Source organism: Theobroma cacao, chromosome 6, assembly GCF_053813885.1.
Source record: "Theobroma cacao isolate CCN51 chromosome 6, ASM5381388v1, whole genome shotgun sequence".
In the NCBI taxonomy this organism is placed as follows: domain Eukaryota; kingdom Viridiplantae; phylum Streptophyta; class Magnoliopsida; order Malvales; family Malvaceae; genus Theobroma; species Theobroma cacao.
The window spans coordinates 23,317,348-23,330,057 of NC_142644.1; positions in this window are offsets into that span (position 1 = coordinate 23,317,348).

The window sequence follows — 12,710 nt, forward strand, 5'->3', positions numbered from 1 at the left end:
TCCAACTGTAGCTAAGAATGGTCTTCCCAAAATAAGAGGAATTTCAACATCATATTCAATCTCAAGCACAATGAAGTCTACTGAAATGTATAAATGCCCCACTTTAAGCAACACATACTTTATAATCCCAACTGGGCGCCTGATTGTTCTATCTGCAAATTGCAAGGTAACTGTAGTAAGTTGTATCTCTTGAAATCCAAGTTTCCTAGCAATAGATAAAGGCATTATTGAAACATTAGCACCTAAATCACATAAAGCTTTAGAAATTTTAAAACTACCAATAATACATGGAATAGAAAAACTCCCTAGATCTTTAAGCTTTGGTGGAAGCTTATTCTGGATTATAGCACTGCACTCTTCAATAAGTGCAACTGTCTTAAACTCTTCTAATTTCCTCTTTTTGGTCAGGATGTCTTTCAAGAATTTAAAATAACTTGGCATTTGTTCTAAAGCTTCAGCAAAAGGAATATTAATGTGCAGTTTTTTAAATACCTTAAGAAATCTCTGGAATTGTTTGTCAAGTTTTTGCTTTTGAAAACGTTGAGGAAAATGTGGTGGAGGTGTGGGAGCATATTGTGATTTTTCTTTTAAATTTTCAACATATTTTTCAACCACAATGTCTTTTTCAGCATCTTTTTCAATTTCTTTCTCATTAGATTGAATTGAAATCTCAGGATTTATTGCTTGATTACTTACCTCTTTATGTAACTCTTTTTCATTGCAGAGAGTGATTCCCATGCAATGTTCCTTACCTTCTCTTCTTGGGTTGGGTTCAGTATCACTTGGTAAGGTACCTTGAGGTCTAGCATTGAAAGCACTGGCAAGTTGGCCTACTTGTATCTCAAGATTTCTAATTGAAGCTGCTTGATTTTGAATGGAGGCATCAGTCCTTATCATAAATGCATCAGTCTTTGTTATGAATGCATCAGTCTTTGTCATGAATTGCATGAACATATCCTCCATTGAAGGCTTTTTCTCTAGCATAAGGGCTCTTGATGGAAATCCAGGGGGAAAGTTTGACTTAGCCATTAATGAGGACTCTTGGTTGTTATTCCATGAAAAATTAGGATGATTCCTCCAACCAGGATTATAAGTGTTGGAATGGGGATTGTTCTATTGCATATTTCCAACAAATTGACAAGAGTCAGAATAGATGGGACAATTGTCATTGGAATGTCTTTCCCCGCAAAATTCACATGTCATAAAGGAGTTCTGAACAGCATTAACACTCAGTTTATCTATTTTATTTTCAAGGGAGGCCAATTATGTAAAAACAATGTTTATCACATCTAATTCATGAATTTCAGCAATTTTTCTTGTACCAATTTTTCAGATGGCAATTGATAATTATTAGAAGCTATCTCTTCGAGCAAATCATAAGCCTCATCAATGGATTTACTCATAAGTGCACCTCCAGCAGTAGCATCAATGGTAGTTCTAAAAAGTCCCAGGAAACCATTATAAAAAGTTTGAACTTGCAGCCACTTAGGTAATCCATGGTGAGGACATCCTCTTATCAAATCCTTATGTCACGACCCGGAACTCCCCATCGAGCTCGTGACAACCACCGCGAAGCCTTGACAAACATTCTTCACCCCGAATGTCTATCAAAACCTCGCAAGGCTCTCGTATCAGCTTTCGCACTTCCCCGGTGAGCAATAGTTATCAAATAATCAAAATACGAAGGATTACAAATCATTTCCAAATCATAACATAACATTTTTTTTTGGCTCACAGGGGTATTTTCGTCATTTTTGTCGAAAACCTCGAAACTTGCTAAAAATGTAGTAGGTAAGCCGAAAATATATATTTAATGATTTAAAAAAAATTAAGTATCTAAAACGTTCATTTGAAGGGAAAATTTGACCATTTGAATATAATAAAAATATTCAATAAAATAAACTATTTTCTTGTAAAATAATTTTCATAAAACTATCGGTACATAATTTGTCACGACCCGGAACTCCCCATCGGGCCCGTGACAACCGCCGCGAGGCCTCGACAGACATTCTTCACCCCGAATGTCGATTGAAACCCCGCAAGGCTTAGCATCAACTTCTGCATTTTCCCGATGAGCAACAATTATTAAATCTCGCATTTCAAAAAAATCATAAGTCATTTTCAAATAAGAACAATAAAATATTATTCTCTGGCTCACAGGAGTATTTTCGTAATTTTTCATCAAAAATCTCAAAACTTGCTAAAAATGTAGTAGGTAAGCAGAAAATATATATTTAATGATTTAAAAATAATTAAGTATCTAAAACGTTCATTTGAAAGCAAATTGTTGACAACTAGTACTATTCAAAAATAATAAATAAAATATCCTATTTTCTCATAAAATAAATTTTTATAGAAATATTCGTAAATAATTTTTCGCACATGAAAGTAAAGTAAAAATTGTATGAATAGAAATACAGATAACCAAAATATAAGTTTTGATCTGTAATGACACGTGGGCTTCAATTGACCAAGATGATGTAAGACTGTGAACTCTTACTTTCTATAATGCAGTTCCGAGCTTAGTTCTCGTCCTACTCTACCATCTACAAACTGTCTTGAGCCTGAAAAATGTATAGGAAGAAGGGGTGAGATTTTATAATCCCAGTGAGTAAACAAATACCATCAAAAGTATCTAAAGCCGAGTAAATGGAGACAATTAAGATAAGTCATCATATTGTAATTTCATTACCTTTCAGTTCATTTCAACCAAATAAAATCAATCCATATAAATCGAGTAATCAACTTGGCTTATGAATTTCTTAAACCTTTGGCTCGTGCCAAAACTCATACTCAGTGATACCTTGCGCAGGGCATCCAACCGAGTCCGCCAAGGCTGTTAAAATTTCATATACACTTAAAATATATTTTTAGTTTGAGAAAAATACAACCGTTCCTTGGCGTTGGCTGAGTTCCCCTTCACGTGGTGGTTTAGCGTGAAGTGAACCCTAAGCTTTACCCCAGGAGATACCCTACGCGCCTCTCCGTTCGAGGTAATAATATAATGGAGTTTACCGTGCCCCTCTAATAGGCTAGTCCACGGAACCCCCTCTGCAGTAAATAATTAATATATAATCCACCAATCAATAAAATTCATTCTAGCATGACATGGCAATTTATCGCAACCTAGCTTCTCAAGGCTGAATACACAATATAAATAATTATAACACCAAAATCAGTTTAGCCATTCATGCTCATTTATTGTCATAAGCCATTCAATTTAAAACCATAAATTTGCAACACAAACTAGCAGTCTCCAATTACTTTATTTTCAAAACCAATATTCGATTTTCCAGAAAATTTATAAAATCATTTTATAAAATTACAATTTCTCTTAAAACATAGCAATTTACCATTTAAACCCATTTTCCATAAAATCACACAATTGTATAAAACTACTCTAGATAATTAAGACGATAATAAGTTTACTCATAGTATTAGGAGTAGAAATACTCCTATCTTCCGCCCTCGGGTGCAATCTCTTACCCGAAACAATTGACTCACCACCTATCCATAATCCATGACACAAAATTCAGTAAATTGTGTCAATTTATCATAAATTATTTCAGGCTCTTATCCATGCGTATGCACTAGATAGGATTTGAAATGTCTAGACAATCGCTTAATTGCGGTGTCCGACCTAACTCGCCTATACACGGTGTAAATTCCTAAAATCCCCAATTCGACTCCAATTCCATCCATTTCAATTTCAATTATCCAATTATATCCAAAATACCTCAATGACTGTGAATTTGGTCCAATTTATCAGTCCGAACTATAAATTACGCTTTTACCCCTTGTGGGTAAAAATTTCAATTTATTGCACCGAAAATTCCCATTTAATTTCCAACCTCATAATTCATCATTTTTCCACCCAATTCTCTTAAAATAAAGTCAACCTCATCCTCACATACCATTGGCTAGATTCGGCCTAGGGAAATTCATGGAGAAGATAAATATTTTTCTTGTTGTTTTACTCATAAACATGCTAAACTAACACTAAACACTAACATAGCTCAAAATCAAATTTATCTAACCACTTTCTCTCTCTAAACCCATATGACCAGAATTCAAATCATCCTCAAATCACATGATTCAACCATGAAAAATGATGGAAAATGCATGGGAAAGGTAAAGCACAAGACAAATTTAAGAAATGTTACCTTTTTTCACTTGATTTTTGAATTTCCACCTATTTTCCCTTTAAATTTCTTAGCTAGGGTTTTATTTTCTCCTTTATCTCTCTTGTTTCTTGCTTGGCCGAATGTTGAAGTAGAAGAATGGGTGGGCTGATTTTTTTATGCCTTTTTTATTGTTTAATGAAATAATATTATTTTATTCATATTTTAAATATTTTATTAATTCATTTTTTTTCTAGCCATCCATTTGTCCTACTTTTTCCACCATGCATTCCCTTTGACTTATCCAAGTCTTAAGTGAAATTTTCAGATTTTTCTGAAGTTTTGGTAGAGTAAATTCTTCAAAATTACACTTTTGCCCCCGAACTTTTCAAAAATTACATTTTTACCCCAAAAATTGAAAATTTACCATAATGCATAATTTGCACTCCTCATACTCATTTCACACTCCAAATAATTAAATTTTATCAAAATCCTTTCAAAAATTAAATTTTCTATTCCGGATGACAAAATTACCATTTTACCCTTTTTCTCCAAATTATACCGAAATTAAAATTTTTCACTTCTAAACCTCAAATCTTACTCCAATAAGTCAAATGGAGCCAAAAATCTTTTCTAAAATTCCCATTTTGTCCCTAGGTGGCAAATGACCATTTTACCCCTAGATAGCGAAAATTCCGATTTGACTCCAAATTGATCCTCAAACTCCGAATTACCATATTAAACCATTCTGTGAGTTTAAAATTCTTAATTTCATCATAAATTCTCTATTTGATCTAGTTCGAGGTTTAAATCAACTTTATTGTACCTCTAGGTACAATACCGACTTTTGTAAATTTTTTTCGGAACTCTCCTAGCATGCAAGCATGCTATCCATCACGTGTATGTCATGATAAATATTTTTATAGAGTCGGGCTTGTCATCTTCTCCCCCACTTGAATCAACCATATGATCTTTCTTCTTGACTGATTTCGACATCCGGCTAAATATTAATATTTTAAAAATTTTATCTTCTCTCCTTGGTACCTGAAATACCTTATTATGCCTCACTTGACTTCTAAATTGCCTTTTATCTCACAAATTCTCCTCTGATAAAATTATTATTATTTTATTGTTATTTTCTCACTTACGGAATATTTTATCCTAAACTACTCCTTTCGTCTCTTATCACTTTTAAACATTTTAATTGACTTCAATTTGCATTCGCTCAACTTTATTTATCACCATATCAAAGTATGGGGTATTTCATAATTCTTATAGCGTAAAAGTTAATTATATTCATATATACTATAAAGTAAATAACCAAAACATAAAATTTCTTTACAGTGACACATGGGCCCACCTCTAACCAAAATGCATCGAAAGCTGAAAACCTATAGCTTTTACCGATTCAAGTCCAAATGAAAGCCCTTGTCAAAGTCAGCTAACTATGGAATTCCCCGAACCTAAAATGTGAGGAAATGAAGGTGGTGAGATTATAAAATCCTAGTGAGTAAACAGATACCATCTAAACTATCTAAAGTCGAGTAAATGGAGACAATTAAAATAAGTCATCATACTGTAATTTCATTACCTTTCAGTTCATTTCAACCAAATAAAATCAATCCATATAAATCGAGAAATTAACTTGGCTTATGAATTTCTTAAAACTTTGGCTCGTGCCAAAACTCATACTCGGTGATACCTTGCGCAGGGCATCCAACCGAGTCCTCAAGGCTGTTAAAATTTTATATACATTTAAAATATATTTTAGTTTGAGAAAAATACAGTCATTCCTTGGCGTTGGCTGAGTTTCCCTTCATGTGGTGGTTTAGCATGAAGTGAACCCTAAGCTTTACCCCAGGAGATACCCTACGCGCCTCTCCGTTCGAGGTAATAATATAATGGAGTTTACCATGCCCCTCTAATAGGCTGGTCCACGGAACCTCCTCTACAGTAAATAATTAATATATAATCCACCAATCAATAAAATTCATTCTAGCATGACATGGCAATTTATCGCAACCTAGCCTCTCAAGGCTGAATACACAGTATAAATAATTCTAACACCAAAATCAGTTTAGCCATTCATGCTCATTTATTGTCATAAGCCATTCAATTCAAAACCATAAATTTGCAACACAAACTGGCAGTCTCTAATTACTCTATTTCCAAAATCAATATTCGATTTTCCAGAAAATTTATAAAATCATTTTATAAAATCACAATTGCTCTTAAAACATAGCAATTTACCATTTAAACCCATTTTTCACAAAATCACACAGTTGTATAAAACTACTCTAGATAATTAAGACGATAATAAGTTCACTCACAGTTCTAGGAGTCGATGTACTCCTAATCCTAGTCTCCAAGCACAATTTCTGTACTTTTACCAGTGTACTTTGCTCACCACCTATCCACAATGTACAATACATAATTCATCACATCAATGCTTGACCATTATAAAATCAATTCAGGCTCGGTATATATGCATGATAGGATATACAACTTATCCGACTACCGCTTAAATGCGGTGTTGACCTAATTCGGCCTATTATCTCCAATTTAACTCCAAATCAATTCTTCTCACTTTCTACACTCCAATTATAACTAAATTACCTCCATGACTGTGAATGAGATTTAATTTATCAGTCTCGGTAGCAAATTACAAAAATACCCCTAGTGGGTAAAAATCATATTTTTGCTCCGAAAATTTTCATTATTTTTCTAGGCTCATAATTCATCATTTCTTAACCAATTCTCCTAAAATGAAAATCAAATTTATCCTCACTCAACACATGATAAATTCGGCCATTAATGATTGTGGGAGAAAATAAGTTCTTTTCTTGTTGTTTTGTTTCTAAATATGCTAAACTAACTTAAAACACTAACTTAACTTAAAATCAAATTAATCTAACAACTTTCTCTCTCCTAACCCATTTTTCAGAATTGAATGTATCATAATAACTCAATATTCAACCATGGAAATCAAGAACAAAAGCATGGGTAAGCTAGGTATCAAGGAGAACTAAAGAAATTCTAACTTACATAGCTTGTTTCCTTGATTTCTTCACTTTTTCTTTGAATTTTTCACCTAGGTTTTCTTGTTTTTCCCTTTGTTCTTCCTCTCTTTCTCTCTCTTCCTTGCTTGGCCAGCCATATGAAGAAAATGGGCTGATTTTATGCCTTTTTAATAAGAAACAATAAAATAATAAAGGCATGACACATGTCATGTTCTTATTGGTCCATTTTTAAAATTTTAAAATTTTAATCCTTTTTATCTCCACCACACAATTAGTCAATGGTCCAAATGAGGATAAAGGAAGACCATGTGCTGGAAAAATGTCCTGGTGGTGGAAAATTACAATTTTGCACCTGGGGTGGCAAAATTACCATTTTACCCTTTTACTCCAAATTATACCGAAATTAAATTTTTTCACTTCTAAACCTCAAATCTTACTCAAATAAGTCAAATTATACTCTAATAAGTCAAATGGGGCCAAAAAATCTTTTCTAAAATTCTCATTTTGTCCCCAAGTGGTAAATGACCATTTTGCCCCTAGATAGTGAAAATTTTGGTTTGACTCCAAATTAATCCTTGAACTCCGAATCACCATATTAAACCATTATGGGACTTTAAAATTCTTAATTTCATCATAAATTCTCTATTTGATCTAGTTCGATGCTTAAATCAACTTTATTGTACCTCTAGTTACAATATCGACTTTTGTAAATTTTTCGGGACTCTCCTAGCATGCAAACATGCTATCCATCACATGTATGTCATGATAAATATTTTTATAGAGTCGGGCTTGTCATCTTCTCCCCCACTTGGATCAACCATATGATCCTTCTTCTTGATTGACTTCGGCATCCGACTAAATATTAATATTTTAATATTATTTTATTAATAAAATATTATTTTATTCTAAAAATTTTATCTTGTCTCCTTGGTACCCAAAATACCTTATTATGCCTCACTTGACTTCCAAATCCTCTTTTATCTCACAAATTCTCATCCGATAAAATTATTATTACTTTATTATTATTTTCTCACTTGCGAAATATTTTATCCTAAACTACTCCTTTCGTCTTTTATCACTTCTAAACATTTTAATTGACCTCAATTTGCATTCGATCAACTTTATTTATCACCATATCAAAGTATGGGGTATTTCACCTTATACGTTTCCCAAGCCTCATATAGTGATTTAGAATCAAATTGCATGAAAGAAGTAATATCATTCCGCATTTTTGCTGACTTTGCAGGTGGGAAGAATTTTGCTAAGAATTTTTGAGCCAAACCATCCCAAATACTAATGGAACCAGCAAGAAGCAAATTTAACCAACTATTTGCTTTATCTCTCAATGAAAAAGGGAAAAACCTTAATCTTATGGCATCATCAGTAACAACATTAGCCTTGAATGTATCGCAGATTTCTAGGAAATTTATAATATGAGCATTCGAATCATCATTAGGCAAACCCCCAAACTAAACAACAGTCTGAATCGTCTGAATAATTGATGGCTTAATTTCAAAATTGTTGGCTTGAATAGGAGGTCTTTGGATACTAGAGTGGAGATTTTGTACTTGTGGGACTGCATAATCTGTAAAGCCCGACCTTATAAAATACTATTCATGACATATATGTGATGATAGCATGATTGCATGCTAGGAGAGTCCCGAAAAATTTACAAAAGTCGGTATTGTACCTAGAGGTACAACAAAGTTTATTTAATCCTCGAACTAGATCAAATAGGAATTTTAAGGTGAGATTAAGAGTTTCACAGTTCATGGATGACTTAAAATGGTAATTTGGAGTTTGAGGATCAATTTGGAGTCAAATCAGAATTTTCACTAACTAGGGGCAAATTGGTCATTTGCCACCTGGGGATAAAATGGGAATTTTAGAAAAGATTTTTTTGACCCCATTTGACTTATTAGAGTATAATTTGACTTATTGAAGTATGATTTGAGGTTTAGAAGTGAAAAATTTTAATTTCGGTATAATTTGGAGTATAGGGGTAAAATGATAATTTTGCCACCTCAGGGGCAAAATTGTAATTTTCCACCACCAGGATATTTTTTCCAGCACATGGTCTTCCTTTGTCTTCATCTTTGACCCTTGACTAAACATGTGGTGGAGATAAAATGTTTAAATTTTTAAAATTTTAAAAAAAGGGCCAATGACATGATGCCATGTGTCATGCCTTTATTAATTTATTATTTTCCTTTTTAAAAGGCACAAAATCAGCCCATCTTCCACCCCATGGCCGGCCAAACCAGCAAGAAGAGAGAGAAAATAAAAACAAAACCCTAGAGAGAGAAAATCAAAGAAAAGTGTGAATTTTCAAGGAAATTAAGTGAAAAAGGTGAGTTTTTTCTATTAAGCTTGAGTTTTCTTATTCCCAAGCATTTCTCTTTATTTTTCATGATTAAATTACATGTTTTCATGATGAATTCAATTCTGAAAAAATGTGTTAGGAGAGAGAAAGTTGTTGGATTTATTTGATTTTAATTTATGTTAGTGTTTTTAGTTAGTTTAGCATATTTAGAAACAAAACAACAAGAAAAGAATTTATTTTCTCCCCCAACCATTAATGGCTGAATTTACCATGTAGTGAGTGAGGATGAGTTTGATTTTATTCTAGGAGAATTGGTTAAGGAATGATGAATTATGAGCCTAGAAAAATAATGGGAATTTTTGGAGCAAAAATACAAAATTTTACCCACTAGGGGTATTTTCGTAATTTGCTGTTGGGACTGATAATTTGCACCACATTGAGGGACATTAAGTTAATTTGGGTGCAATTGAGGTATAGAAACTGAAAAGAATTAAATTGGAGTTTAAACGGACCCGTTAGGAATTTAATCGGGTGATAAGACGAATTAGGCCAATACCGGGTTTAGATAGTTACCAGTGCATTTTTGCATTCCATATCATGCATTGATAGTCTAAATTAGTTTAATTTTGATTTAGTACCAACTTGGTGAAACTATCGATTTTGTACTGTGTCAAGGTGGTGAGTCCTCCGATAAAGGCAAGAAAATTGCATCCGAGGACCAGTAGACAGAGTGCTTCGAAAGTCTGCATTCTAGACATTGTGAGTAAACTTACTGTCATTTTAATTATCTAGGGTGGTTTTTAGATGCTTTCATGAATTCTATGGAAAAAGGAATTTAAAAAGATAAATTTTCATGTTTTATGAATAAATGAGTTTCAATGAAATTAAATTATAAATTGTTTTGAAATTAATAGTGATTTTGAAAAATAGAGTACACGGAGACTGTTGATTGTGATAATTTGATTGTTTAAATTAACTGGCTTATGATAAATCGAGCATGATTGGCTAGTTGGCAATTGTATTGAAATGCGAATTGTTTGGTTACCTTGAAAAACTACGAATTACAAAATTGTCATATCATGTTATTGAGTTTTATTATATGGTGGATTATATATTAATTAATCACTGCAGTAGGGGGTTTCTGTGGACCAGCCTTTTAGAGGGGCACGGTAAACCCCATTATATTCTTACCTCGAACGGAGAGGCGCGTAGGGTATCTCCTGGGGTAAAGTTTAGGGTTCACTTCACGCTAAACCACCACGTGAGAGGGAACTCAGCCAACGCCAAGGAACGGCTATGTTTTCAAAACAAAAACATGATTTATGTGAAATGTGAATTTTAATAGCCTTGGCGGTCTCGGTAGGATGCCTCGGCCAAGGTGTCCCCGAGAATGGATTTATGGCACAAGCCTAGATTTTTATGAGATTGATAAGCCTTTTTACGTACTTTGAACGAGATGTGTTCTAATTGTATAACCCAGTTTATGATGATTTACTTTATTGTCTCCATGTACTCAACTCTAGATGTTTATGATGATGTTTGTTTACTCATTTGGGATTTTATAATCTCACCACCCTCCTTTCCACCCATTTCAGGTTCAGTATAGACTGTAGATAGCTGATCTCATCGAGGACTACAGTGGGATCTGCATTTTCCAAACCGTAGGTTCACAGTCCTCTTTACTTTTGTTTATTCGGGGGCACTCTTGTTTTTGTAAATTAAATTAAATATTTTGGCTTACTGTATTTAAGTATGTATAAATTTATTTAACTTTTACGTTATAAAAATTATTCACGTATAACTCTATAAATATTGTTTTATAAGAAAATAGAATATTTTACATAATATTTCTTTTATTTTCTTATTATATTCAAATAACCATAATTTCGTTTTAAATGAAGATTTTAGACTTTTAAACTCATTTTGAATATGAATTGTGTGTTTTGTACTTGTATATTACGTTTTAGCCAGTTTTAAAATTTTTGAGAAAAATGACCAAAATACCCTTGTGAGACGAAAAATTAATATTTTATTTGTTTAAAGTTGGAAACAGCTTAAAATATTTTAGAACACGATATTTGACAATGGTTGCTCACAAGGGAACAGAGAAACTGATAGTAAAGCCTTGCGGGGTTTCGGGTTGACATTCTGAGCAATAAGTGTCTACCGGGACACCGCGACGGTTGTCACGGGCTCGAGGGGAGTACCGGGTCATGACATAATCCCTCAAAGGCTTGGTCTCTTCCTTTTGTTGATCAGCCATTGTTTTACTTGGAGCAGAAACTTTTTTATTTTTCTGTCGAAGTCTTCGAAAAGTCTTTCTCAATTTCTGGATCAAAAGGAACAATTTCCAAATTTCGGGCTCTTCGCATGCAACGACCAAAAGTACCTAAAAAATTAAAAAAAATTAAACAAAGAAAAGTCTAGATTAAAATTAAGAATGCTTGGTATTAATATTAACAAAAAAGAATTAAAAATCAATTCCTCGGCAACGGCGCCAAAAACTTGTTGTTTAATTTTCTACTCACGCAAGTGTACGTATCGCAAAGTTAATATAGATATGAGTAAAGTGTCGATCCCACAGAGAATTGAATTAATCCTTACAGTTAACTACTAAAATTAACACACTTTAATTTTATCTAAACAATTTAAATTAATAAACTAATAACGAAAACTAAAACTTAATCTAAAATCTATTAGCAAATTTACTTATTAAATGTGAATGACTACCAGACCTAAGATTATGATATCCCTCAATACTTTATCTGATTATTGTCTCTTTCTCTTAACTCAGTTTAATGGATTAAATTGCTAACGTAGAGTCCTAAATTATTTACAAGTCTCTGTCGAGTTTCTTATAAAAATACATCTCCCAATTAATTAACTATATGTCTATGCAAATTAAATTGAAGAAAGATTCATTAAGTTTGTGCTCTAATCCTGGGCTTATAGGTATATGTTTACCCTATATGCAAATCAAACCACCTAATCAACTAAGTTTATTTGATCATACGTTATTTTATTTAAGGTCTACCTAAATCTCCTTCGTCAAGGTTTAACTTAGGTTTCCAACTCAATCTAATTGGTGATCAGGCAATTACAAGCATTAAGAACAGAATAAAATAAACAACTTAAATCCATCAAACATAAGTAAAAGAGAGATAAATAGTTCAGATTATATATTGAGTTCAATCATAATCTTAGATTAAAAATTTAGTTCCCCATCAAGTCATGCATTATCATTGA